Below are 13,807 nucleotides of genomic sequence, written 5' to 3' on the forward strand. Positions count from 1 at the left end.
CGTTCAACCCGCAAACAGACAAGAGAAGTTTTAAGGCGCTTACACACTGGAGTAGTAGCATGGACCGTTCATATTGATTCATTTCTAGACCCCGTCAAAATTGAAAGAAGAAGCAGCCCTCCTGTTACGATCTGGTCCCGGTTAGCATTGAACCTTGGAAAGGCTTGAGGCTCATTAACCAACCACCAATTCTCGCCCATCGTACCAATGCATACGGTAAGAAGTTCTCTGTAAATTTGTACTGTACTCCTGCGTGATATATCCTTCCCATGTTCATCAGTACGTACTTGTTGACCTACTACTTGACGATCCACTCAGGATTGTGGCAATATAATGCACTGACGTGTCCACCTACTTCCATGGATGGATGATTGAGCAAACTTCTCCCATCAGGAAGCATGTGTCTTTGATTCGTGCTGTTTGCCAAGGACAAGCTAGCTTCTGCATTATACATTTATACTTGTGTTGGTGAAAATTCATAAATAACCTGTCTTGGTGAATCTTTGGAGTATTTTCCTGATGTTCAGTTGTACTTGTTGACCTACTGAACGGCTCACTAGTGTTGTAGTATTAGTCCTTGTATTATTATTTAGCTGACCAAACACCTCCCATCAAACTGTTCTGTGCTTCGCACTGTTTGTCAAGGACAGGATGGAAATTAATAAATACCCTGTGTTCGTGAATCTTGAAACTGCTCCTACTCTATTTTTTCCCCTCTAATATTCAGTACTACTACCTTCATTCTAAAATATTAAGATGTTTTGATAGGCTACTTTAGCCTAACAAAATGTCATATAGTATTTTAGAACGGAGGTAGTACTTGTTGACCTACTGGAGCTGCACAATTCGCTCTGAGAGAGTGAGCTTCATCTGTACTCTCTATTAGGATTTCACCCACAGGATCAACCACAACAAAATCGACTAACACGAGCATAAAGAATTGATAGCCAGGGCCTTTGTCGCGCTCTCTATTTGTTTCTCTTTATTTCTTTTCAACTTCCGGTGGCGCAAACCCGCAGCCCTATACCTGTGTAGAAATATACACGTCCGGCCAGAGCAACACAAGCAAACATGGCTCCAACTCCAACTCTACTGGGACGCTCGCGTAGACAACTAGGAGACTGGCTCAAAACTCACGCATACATGCAGCATGTAGTACTGACACACGTGCAAGCACAACACGCACATACGTGCAGACCAATCTAACTAGACTATTATTCTAACAGTCTCCTTCTAATCTTAGCTTATCATCTCTTTGTTGATGATTCGCCCCTTATCAACTCATATGTTCACACCACGATAAATTAAATTGCTGGTTAGATTGTTTGCAATTAACTCTTCCCTATTTTAACTTGCAGAAACCATCTCAAATATGACTTGACTACCCAGCCTCGTTAGAACTTGTGGAATACACCATTCACCCTAGCAAGATACATAGCCGGCTCTTTGTGGATCATATCACCTTGTGGATTACACCATCCCCTTCAGCCTCATGTAGTGACATGGCCCCGTTGAAGAGACTCACATTCACTAGTTTACTGTCCTCACATAGTTGAACTTGATCCTTTCATCGAGATACATACCGACTTGGGCACGCTTCATCATCTTCAACGTATCCTTAGAGAGACATTATTTGTACATGACGACTACTCATAGACGACAACCGAGACGTGCTAACTCGCATGACTCCTTGGCTCCTTCACTCATCTAACTCCCGCGGACGATGCTCTTGACGACTTTCTGGCACCGCGCCTCGACACCACTGCTCCTGTCAACAATCTATTTCCACCATCTTACCAATGACTGCTCACTGCCTTCCTCCTTGCCGCTCCGCTGAACAACGATCGCCTGATCCCCCTCATCGTTGCACCACCCAGCGACTATATCGCCCGCCTGAGGCGCTAGTAAAGGGTCGCCTCCCCGGGCAAGTGCAGCCTCAAATCTTGAATGTTACTCTAATACCAATCATTAGTGTCCTAGGCCTAGCTCCCAACCTCCGGCCTACGTTCGAGCATTTTCGGTGTGCATTGGACACACCATGATAAGCACAGAGCCCACCACATTCCAAAAGCCTAGGCTAAATAGGGAGTGACACTCTTTGTTATAAGCTGGTCCTAGCCTCCAGTAATCAAGGTGGGGCTAAAGTCACTAGTAACGCCCAACGGCTAGTGGCCTAACATCCCATCCTCTGGGAAGCCCCCCGGTTGGGCATGGCGCCCCTAACTCTGATAGCAGTTGTTAGGATTTCACCCTCAAGATCAATTACATCAAAACTGATAAAGACGCACGCACAAAGAACTTGTAGCCAAGTGCCTTTGTCTCTTTTCAACTTCTGGTGGTACAAACTCGCGGCCTTATGCCCCTATGTATAAATACACATCCGGCCAGAAGCAACACAACCAAACACGGCTCCAACTCCAACTCCACTAGGACGATCACGTAGACAAGTAGGAGACTAACTCAAAACTCACGCGGACATGCAGCATGTGTAGAAGTAGTGTGACACATGTAAAATCACAACACGCATATACGTGCACACCAATCTAACTAGACTATCCAAGTTTAGGGCTTCTTCAACACGGACCTTCAAACCGTCCACATACGTCCAGATCGTGCTGTCCGACCGTGGAAGCCATCCAACATGAACATGTATCGATCTGCGGGACGGTTCAGACGCATTTTCTCCTGCAAACTGAAGACAAACGTAGGGAGGGGGGCTTTGCCGGAGTCCGGTCCGCAAACATGTAGGACTCCGACAGGCCCGGCCCACCCAAAATCCTTCTCGGACCCCGTGCCTCCATCCCTAACATTTTCTCTCTGTCCTTGTTTCTCTCTTGCCTTCGTTGCCGCTCCGCCACCCCGACAGCCATCTATCGGAACTCTACATCTCCGTCACCTCCAGCGTTTCAGCCGGGCTCCACCCCACTTTTCCTACGTCGCCGTTCAACCCATCTCCTCCAACCGCCCCGGCAGTTACCATCCGCTACTGCTGTACTCACCATGCCTGACAACTGTTCGATGAATTACCGGAGCTAACAAGAAAGTTGTTCCTTCTTCTTCCAAGCAATGGATTCCGATTTGGAGTACATATACGAGCTCTATGTTGAGTCGTTCGATGGCTCGTCCAACGAGGACGACTACACGGATGAGACGGCGATGATGTAGGCGGCCCTTGAAGGCACGGAGCGTGCAGAGGAGCATATTCTAAATTTTAAGGGATCGATCAGGGGTCATCGAGTGCTCAATTGCAATAGGGCGTGCGGCCATTTGACACTGATGGCCGACTACTTTTCCCCCAATGCACTCTTCTTTGACCATTTTCGCCGGCGTTTTCAGATGTGCAAGACTATTTACGATCGTTTGTACCATGGCGTCCGGTCCTATGATAACTACTTCATCCTAAAGAAGGACGTTATGGGAACGATTGTGTTCTCTGGTTGTGTTACCAGAATGACTCCTTGGCTCCTTCACTCATCTAACTCCCGCGGACGATGCTCTTGACGACTTTCTGGCACCGCGCCTCGACACCACTGCTCCTGTCAACAATCTATTTCCACCATCTTACCAATGACTGCTCACTGCCTTCCTCCTTGCCGCTCCGCTGAACAACGATCGCCTGATCCCCCTCATCGTTGCACCACCCAGCGACTATATCGCCCGCCTGAGGCGCTAGTAAAGGGTCGCCTCCCCGGGCAAGTGCAGCCTCAAATCTTGAACGTTACTCTAATACCAATCATTAGTGTCCTAGGCCTAGCTCCCAACCTCCGGCCTACGTTCGAGCATTTTCGGTGTGCATTGGACACACCATGATAAGCACAGAGCCCACCACATTCCAAAAGCCTAGGCTAAATAGGGAGTGACACTCTTTGTTATAAGCTGGTCCTAGCCTCCAGTAATCAAGGTGGGACTAAAGTCACTAGTAACGCCCAACGGCTAGTGGCCTAACATCCCATCCTCTGGGAAGCCCCCCGGATGGGCATGGCGCCCCTAACTCTGATAGCAGTTGTTAGGATTTCACCCTCAAGATCGATTACATCAAAACTAATAAAGACGCACGCACAAAGAACTTGTAGCCAAGTGCCTTTGTCTCTTTTCAACTTCTGGTGGTACAAACTCGCGGCCTTATGCCCCTATGTATAAATACACATCCGGCCAGAAGCAACACAACCAAACACGGCTCCAACTCCAACTCCACTAGGACGATCACGTAGACAAGTACGAGACTAACTCAAAACTCACGCGGACATGCAGCATGTGTAGAAGTAGTGTGACACATGTAAAATCACAACACGCATATACGTGCACACCAATCTAACTAGACTGTCCAAGTTTAGGGCTTCTTCAAGACGGACCCTCAAACCGTCCACATACATCCAGATCGTGCTGTCCGATCGTGTAAGCCATCCAACATGCACATGTATCGATCTGCGGGACGGTTCAGACGCATTTTCTCCTGCAAACTGAAGACAAACGTAGGGAGGGGGGCTTTGCCGGAGTCCGGTCCGCAAACATGTAGGACTCCGACAGGCCCGGCCCACCCAAAATCCTTCTCGGACCCCGTGCCTCCATCCTTAACATTTTCTCTCTGTCCTTGTTTCTCTCTTGCCTTCGTTGCCGCTCCGCCACCCCGACAGCCATCTATCGGAACTCTACATCTCCGTCACCTCCAGCGTTTCAGCCGGGCTCCACCCCACTTTTCCTACGTCGCCGTTCAACCCATCTCCTCCAACCGCCCCGGCAGTTACCATCCGCTACTGTTGTACTCACCATGCCTGACAACTGTTCGATGAATTACCGGAGCTAACAAGAAAGTTGTTCCTTCTTCTTCCAAGCAATGGATTCCGATTTGGAGTACATATACGAGCTCTATGTTGAGTCGTTCGGTGGCTCGTCCAACGAGGACGACTACACGGATGAGACGGTGATGATGTAGGCGGCCCTTGAAGGCACGGAGCGTGCAGAGGAGCATATTCTAAATTTTAAGGGATCGATCAGGGGTCATCGAGTGCTCAATCGCAATAGGGCGTGCGGTCATTTGACACTGATGGCCGACTACTTTTCCCCCAATGCACTCTTCTCTGACCATTTTCGCCGGCGTTTTCAGATGCGCAAGACTATTTACGATCGTTTGTACCATGGCGTCCGGTCCTACGATGACTACTTCATCCTAAAAAAGGACGTTATGGGAACGATTGTGTTCTCTGGTTGTGTTACCAAAATGACTCCTTGGCTCCTTCACTCATCTAACTCCCGCGGACGATGCTCTTGACGACTTTCTGGCACCGCGCCTCGACACCACTGCTCCTGTCAACAATCTATTTCCACCATCTTACCAATGACTGCTCACTGCCTTCCTCCTTGCCGCTCCGCTGAACAACGATCGCCTGATCCCCCTCATCGTTGCACCACCCAGCGACTATATCGCCCGCCTGAGGCGCTAGTAAAGGGTCGCCTCCCCGGGCAAGTGCAGCCTCAAATCTTGAACGTTACTCTAGTACCAATCATTAGTGTCCTAGGCCTAGCTCCCAACCTCCGGCCTACGTTCGAGCATTTTCGGTGTGCATTGGACACACCATGATAAGCACAGAGCCCACCACATTCCAAAAGCCTAGGCTAAATAGGGAGTGACACTCTTTGTTATAAGCTGGTCCTAGCCTCCAGTAATCAAGGTGGGACTAAAGTCACTAGTAACGCCCAACGGCTAGTGGCCTAACATCCCATCCTCTGGGAAGCCCCCCGGGTGGGCATGGCGCCCCTAACTCTGATAGCAGTTGTTAGGATTTCACCCTCAAGATCGATTACATCAAAACTGATAAAGACGCACGCACAAAGAACTTGTAGCCAAGTGCCTTTGTCTTTTTTCAACTTCTGGTGGTACAAACTCGCGGCCTTATGCCCCTATGTATAAATACACATCCGGCCAGAAGCAACACAACCAAACACGGCTCCAACTCCAACTCCACTAGGACGATCACGTAGACAAGTACGAGACTAACTCAAAAGTCACGCGGACATGCAGCATGTGTAGAAGTAGTGTGACACATGTAAAATCACAACACGCATATACGTGCACACCAGTCTAACTAGACTATCCAAGTTTAGGGCTTCTTCAAGACGGACCCTCAAACCGTCCACATACGTTCAGATCGTGCTGTCCGACCGTGGAAGCCATTCAACATGAACATGTATCGATCTGCGGGACGGTTCAGACGCATTTTCTCCTGCAAACTGAAGACAAACGTAAGGAGGGGGGCTTTGCCGGAGTCCGGTCCGCAAACATGTAGGACTCCGACAGGCCCGGCCCACCCAAAATCCTTCTCGGACCCCGTGCCTCCATCCTTAACATTTTCTCTCTGTCCTTGTTTCTCTCTTGCCTTCGTTGCCGCTCCGCCACCCCGACAGCCATCTATCGGAACTCTACATCTCCGTCACCTCCAGCGTTTCAGCCGGGCTCCACCCCACTTTTCCTACGTCACCGTTCAACCCATCTCCTCCAACCGCCCCGGCAGTTACCATCCGCTACTGCTGTACTCACCATGCCTGACAACTGTTCGATGAATTACCGGAGCTAACAAGAAAGTTGTTCCTTCTTCTTCCAAGCAATGGATTCCGATTTGGAGTACATATACGAGCTCTATGTTGAGTCGTTCGATGGCTCGTCCAACGAGGACGACTACACGGATGAGACGGCGATGATGTAGGCGGCCCTTGAAGGCACGGAGCGTGCAGAGGAGCATATTCTAAATTTTAAGGGATCGATCAGGGGTCATCGAGTGCTCAATCGCAATAGGGCGTGCGGCCATTTGACACTGATGGCCGACTACTTTTCCCCCAATGCACTCTTCTCTGACCATTTTCGCCGGCGTTTTCAGATGCGCAAGACTATTTACGATCGTTTGTACCATGGCGTCCGGTCCTATGATGACTACTTCATCCTAAAGAAGGACGTTATGGGAACGATTGTGTTCTCTGGTTACCAGAAGTGCACGGCCGCACTCCGATGCTTGCATGTGGCACAGACACTGAATCGTGGGACGAGTACCTATGGATGTTTGAGAGCACATGCGCAGATGCCATGGTCAGGTTTGCAACTGCCATGGTCAAGGTGTTTGGACCTCAGTACCTGAGAGAACCAACTGTGGCAGACATCGAGATGCTCTTGGCAATTTCAGAAGCAAGAGGATGGCCAGGTTTGCTTGGATCCATTGACTGCATGCATTGGGAACGGAAGAACTGCTCGAAGGCTTTACAAGGGCAATATCAGGGTCATGTGAAAAAGCTCACAATCATTCTTGAAGCAGTTGCATCACATGATCTATGAATTTGGCATGCTTTCTTTGGCATGCCCGGGTCTCACAATGACATCAATGTGTTGCAGCGATCACCCTTGTTTGTGAGGTTGGTTGAAGGAAAAGCTCCTCGCTGCCACTATACTGTTAATGGATATGAGTACAACATGGGCTACTATCTGGTTGACGGTATCTATCCTCCATGGGCTACCTTTGTCAGCACCGTCTGTAATCTAGTTAGCCAGAAAAAATCTCACTTTGCCCAAAGACAAGAAACAGCTAGAAAGGATGTAGAGAGGGCATTTGGAGTTCTGCAAGCCCTTTTTGCAGTTGTTCATGGACCTGCTAAACAATGGGATCCGGTGACCTTGTGGGAGGTGATCACTTGTTGTGTGGTCATGCACAATATGATCGTCGAGGATGAGGGTGAGGATGCCGCTGCAGTTATAGAATTTGAGAATATGGGTGATCCTATCGAACTTCCAGACCATAATCCAGCCACATTTGAAGAGTTTATTCAAATGCATCAACAAGTTCGGCATCGACCAACTCACGAGCAGCTGAAGGAAAATCTGATTGAGCATCAGTAGGCGGTTAAAGGGGACCAGTCCGGGTCTTTAATCTAGAGTGGTTATATATTATTACCGCAAAGTAGTACTATGTTGGTGGATCTTTAATTAATTGATTGACTAATGTGATGCAGCTACTTTACTGCATTGCTTTGACTATGGCTGGCTCCTCTGGTTTCACTGGAAAAGCAAGTTGTGGTTGGGACGCACAAGTGTGTTGCCGTTGCTAACTACTGGCTAGTCATGGTGGGGAGTAACTTAGACTAGTCAGAGCAAGTATAAAAGGATGCTGTAGGCGGGTTATAAGACTTTAAATATTATATTTTTGATGAGTTGAAGGAGATAGAAGAGAAACGAGCTACTGATTAACAGCCGGCTGTAGCACGTGCTCCTAGACATTATGTGAGAGAGGAAGATGGACCATGTATCAATAAAATAGTACATATTTATATGTAACTATTGTACTTGCCGGCTATAAACTAGACTACAGATGATGTGGCAAGATCATATAGCCAACAACTCGCTATACTATTAACTATGCTCTAACATGCACAAGCACAAGACGCACCCCATTGTCATTTGCAACAGCCCTAAAATATTAAAAAGAATAACGTACTATGAGATCAACTTATTTGATGTGGTCCCACCTTGCATTTGAATGTTGCACAACATTTAACTAATTCACTCGCCTACTACTCCTAGCCGCTGAATTTTTCTTCTCTGCATTGGATAAGAATTACCCCTTTTTTAGGACAGGTAAGAATTAACTTTCCTGTGTATTCTGCACAACAACAAATCCTCTTCAAATAGCATGAATATGCTCCAATATTGTAGTACTATCTGGAATAAAGAGTATGCCATATGATACTGTTGGAAGCCTACAGTTGCTGGCTCAACTAGAGGACCGAGTCCCACGTAGTTCATGCACCGGACGTGCCCTCCTTTTCTGTTACACGATGTGCATGGCCTCCTGTATAGCTGGGTCGTTACCAGCCTCTGTACCTGTATATTAACCCCTTCGTGGGCATCAATGAGAATCACCAGTGTATTCATTCTCCATTTTGGTAATCAGAGCTCTCTTTCCTGTCCCTGTCTCTCATGGACACTGGCGACAGCTCCGGCGGCCTTTCGAGCGGCGACCTGACGGGCGCCATCCCTCCCGCTCCCGCTCCGGTGCTCTCCTCTTCTGAACTCTCCACCCCCGTCCTCTCCGCTCCGCCAGCAACCGCCCCTAGCACCATGAGCTTGGTGACCTTGCCGTCGCCTCCCACCCTCCCTGACATAGCGTCGTCCTCTGCCACCACCACCCCCTCCATCCACACCCTCAACAACATCCACAACCTCATCCCCTTCAAGCTGGATGTCCAAACCGGCAGCTATTCGAAGTGGCGTGAACTCTGGCGCTGCGTCCTCATCATGTACGCCGTCGAGAGCCATGTCAACCACTACTCCGACCCACTGCTCCAAACTCCGGCGTGGCGCCACACCGATCTGATGCTCCTGCTTCTGCTCTACTCCACCATCGTCGACGGCCTGTACGAGGTCATCCGTGGCGCCGGCAACACCGCGCATCGCGTCTGGAGCCAACTCCACGAGTTCTTCCTCGCCAACCAACCCGCCCAGGCCGTGCACCTCAACGCGGAATTCCGCGCCCTCACCCAGGGGGATCTCCGCATCGCCGAGTACTGTGGGCGCCTCAAAGCGCTCGTGGACGCCCTGGCCGACGTCAACGAGCCCGTCACCGATCGCACCCTGACGCTGCAGCTTCTCTGCGGCCTCTCTCGTCGGTACCAGGTGATCGCCACTGTCATCCCGATGCAGACTCCATTCCCATCCTTCAACCAGGCCCGTTCCCGTCTTCTTCTGGAGGAAATCACCTAGGACGCCCGTGATCGCTCCGACGGATCTACCGCTCTAGCCATCAGCCACGGCGGCGGCGGCGGCCATGGTGGCGGTGGCGGCGGCCACGGCGGCGGTGGAGGCGGCCCTGGCGGCGGGGGCTCTGGTGGCTCCTCCGGCCCACCTCCCTCCTCTAGCGACCGCGGCAAGGCTCCCATGGAGCGCGGCAACAGCAGCGCCGGTGACCGTGGCCGCGGACACAACGGTGGACGCGGGCGTGGCCGCGAACGCGGGCGCGGCTACAACGGCGAACGCGGTTCGCCTGCTCTTCCTCCCGGCGGCCCCACTCCATGGATGGGCTACTTCGTGCCGTGGGGGATGCCCTTCCAGCCGCCGCGCGCTCCCTGGGTTCCACCCAACGCAGCCGGGGTCCTCGGGCCTCGCCCCGGTGCTGCCCAGCACGCCTACCCCGCGCTGTACACCGGACCCGGCGTGCCCCCCCAACCCTCTTGGGATCAGGTGGCGCTCTACTCCGCCATGAACCAGATGTCTCTCCAGTAGCCCGGCAGTGGCAACGGCGACTGGATCTTTGATTCCGGTGCCTCCTCCCACGTCACTGGTAATGCAGGTAATCTTGCCACTTCTCGTCCTGTCTCAAAACAGCATGCTCCCATCATCGTTGGCGACGGCACTCGTCTGCCTGTAGTTGCCACCGGCACCGCCTCCATCCCCACATCCTCTCGCCCCTTGCTGCTTCATAACGTTCTCGTAGCACCTGATATTGTTCAAAACCTACTCTCTGTCCGTCAACTATCCACTGATAATAATGTATCCGTTGAGTTTGACCCCCTCGGCTTTTCTGTGAAGGATCTAGCCACCCGGACCCCCCTCATGAGGCGCACTAGTTTTGGGCCTCTCTACCACAGCGGCGCATCCAGCTCTTCGGCGTTCTACACCAACTCCGGCGACCTGTGGCATCGCCATTTGGGGCACCCCGGCAGTGCCTCTCTTTCCCGTTTAGCACACCATTTTCTTCCCGATTGTAATAAACTCCCTGCCGCCTCTGGATCATGTGAGGCGTGCCAATTAGGGAAGCAGTCGCGTCTGCCTTTTTCTTCTTCTACCTCTGTTACTAGTTTTCCTTTTCAGCTTGTACACTGTGATCTTTGGACGTCTCCTGTCCCTAGTTGCTCTGGCTACAAATATTACTTAATAATAATGGATGATTTTTCCCACTTCGCATGGACTTTTCCCCTCCGTGCCAAATCCGAGGCCACTGACATTCTCAAACGTTTCTTTCGCTTCGTACCCACACAATTCCATGTCTATATCCAGAGCGTCCAGTGCGATAACGGCGGCGAGTTTCTTAACATCTCTCTCCGCTCTTCTCTAGGTGAACATGGCACTGCCCTACGCCTCTCCTGCCCGCACACATCACCACAAAACGGGAAAGCTGAGCGCGCCATTCGCTCCACAAATGACATACTTTGCACACTTCTTGTCCAAGCCAGCATGCCCCCAAAATTCTGGGTGGAAGCCCTTCATACTGCCACATACCTCCTCGATATATGACCCTCCCGAGCCATCAACCACAACACCCCATACTTCATGCTTTACGGTACTCACCCCAACTACGACCACATTCGCACATTTGGCTGTTTGTGCTACCCCAATCTCTACGCCACCACTCCCCACAAACTTTCCGCACGCTCCACACCCTGCGTTCTCCTCGGCCTACCCCTCGAGCACAAAGGATGTCGGTGCCTCGACATCTCCACACGTAAAGTTATCACCTCCCGACACGTGATTTTCAACGAGCATATTTTTCCCTTCGCCACAGAAAATCCCACTGCCCCCAGCCCCGTATCCACCTCGGGATCCCTCCCACCTACCTGGTCCGATCCGACAGGATCGTCCTCGGGATTCCCCGCCCCAGTCGCCCCACCCCACGCACCCGATCGCGTCGCTCCCAACCAATCCGCCCGCTGCGCCCCCACCGCTGCGCCCACTCCCGCTGGCCCACCACTCACCGCCACCACTCTGGTCCCAACTCCCGAACCCCCCCAGTCGGCAGCTAGCTCGCCATGCAGCCAATCGCCTGCCCGCTCACCATGCAGCCAATCACCTACCCGCTCACCATGCAGCCAATCCGCGACATCCTCGCCATGCACGTCGCCCCGCGCTCTCGCCCCGCCTCTGGCTGCCTCCCCACCAACCTCCCCGCCTCCCCACCCTCTCCCTCCACGCGCGGTGCCCGTCCTACCACCCAAAAACAGCCACGCCATGCGCACACGAGCCAAAGCCGGTTTCCTCCAACCAAAATCCCTCTTCACTCTCGCAGCCACCAACGATCGCATCTCTCCTCTCCCTTCCTCCTACAAACACGCCCTCAAAGACCCAAACTGTTACAACGTGATGCTTGAGGAGTATACTGCTTTGTTACAAAATGAGACTTGGTCGTTGGTTTCTCCCCCTGCAGGTGTCAACGTGGTGACGGGGAAATGGATCTTTCGCCACAAGCTGAACCCCGACGGCTCCCTCGCTCGGTACAAGGCGCGGTGGGTCCTGTGTGGCTTCACTCAACAACACGGCGTCGACTTCGAGAAGACCTTCAGCCCCGTCGTCAAGCCGGCGACCATCCGTGTCGTCCTCAGCCTCGCCGTCTCCGCCGGCTGGGCCATCCATTAGCTGGATGTGAAGAATGCATTTCTTCACGGCCACCTCGACATCGTCGTCTACAGCCAGCAGCCGTCCGGGTTCGTCGACGCTGCGCACCCGTCTCACGTGTGCCGCCTGCATCGCTCACTCTACGGGCTCAAGCAGGCCCCCCGGACATGGTTTCAGCGCTTCACCACCTACCTTGCGCGTCTCGGCTTCGTTGCATCCAAGAGTGACAACTCTCTCTTCATTCTTCATCGCGACGGCGCCACCGCTTATCTCCTCTTATACGTCAATGACATTATCCTCACTGCCAGCTCCGCCTCCCTGCTCCACCATGTCATCTCCCAACTCCACCATGAGTTTTCCATGACTGACCTCGGCGAGCTCCATCATTTCCTGGGGATCAATGTCACACGCAGCTCCCGCGCCCGCATGAGCAATTGCAAGCCCATCGCCACCCCCATCGACACTCGCGCAAAACTTTCCGCCACCGATGGTGCTCCTGTTTCTGACCCGTCCCTCTACCGCAGCTTGGTCGGCGCTCTACAATATCTCACTCTCACACGACCCGATATCACCTACGCTGTTCAACAGGTCTGCCTCTTCATGCATGATCCCCGGGAGCCGCACTTCACCATCCTCAAACGCATCTTGCGCTACATCCGCGGTACCCCGCAGCTCGGCCTTCACCTCCGGCGCTCCTCCGACCACCGCCTCGTCGCCTACTCTGATGCCGACCGGGCGGGTTGTCCTGACACCCGCAAGTCCACGTCGGGCTACTGCATCTTCATCGGCGACAACCTCGTCTCTTGGTCCTCCAAGCAGCAACAGACCGTCTCCCGGTCCAGCGCGGAGGTGGAATACAGGGCGGTGGCCAATGCTGTGGCCGAGGCGTGCTGGCTGCGTCAACTTCTGCACGAGCTGCGGCGTCCTCCGGATCGGGCAACGATCGTCTACTGCGACAACGTGAGCGCCATGTACCTCTCCACCAACCCTGTGCAGCATCAGCGCACGAAACATATCGAGATCGATCTTCATTTCGTGCGTAAGCGGGTTGCTTTTGGCGATGTACGCGTCCTCCACGTCCCGTCTGCGTCGCAGTTCGCCGATATCTTCACGAAGGGGTTGCCATCGACCGTCTTCCTCGACTTCCGGTCCAGCCTCAACGTGCTCGAGGACCCCGTTGTGGCTGCGGGGGGCTGTTGGAAGCCTACCGTTGCTGGCTCAACTAGAGGACCGAGTCCCACATAGTTCATGCACCGGACGTGCCCTCCTTTTCTGTTACACGATGTGCATGGCCTCCTGTATAGTTGGGTCGTTACCAGCCTCTGTACCTGTATATTAACCCCTTCGTGGGCATCAATGAGAATCACCAGTGTATTCATTCTCCATCTCTACTAACAACAAGTCTAGGGCCGGGAGCCTCTTGAACACAACCCTACATACCAG

This window comes from Triticum aestivum, chromosome 4A (assembly GCF_018294505.1).
Source record: "Triticum aestivum cultivar Chinese Spring chromosome 4A, IWGSC CS RefSeq v2.1, whole genome shotgun sequence".
NCBI classification, from domain to species: Eukaryota; Viridiplantae; Streptophyta; class Magnoliopsida; order Poales; family Poaceae; genus Triticum; species Triticum aestivum.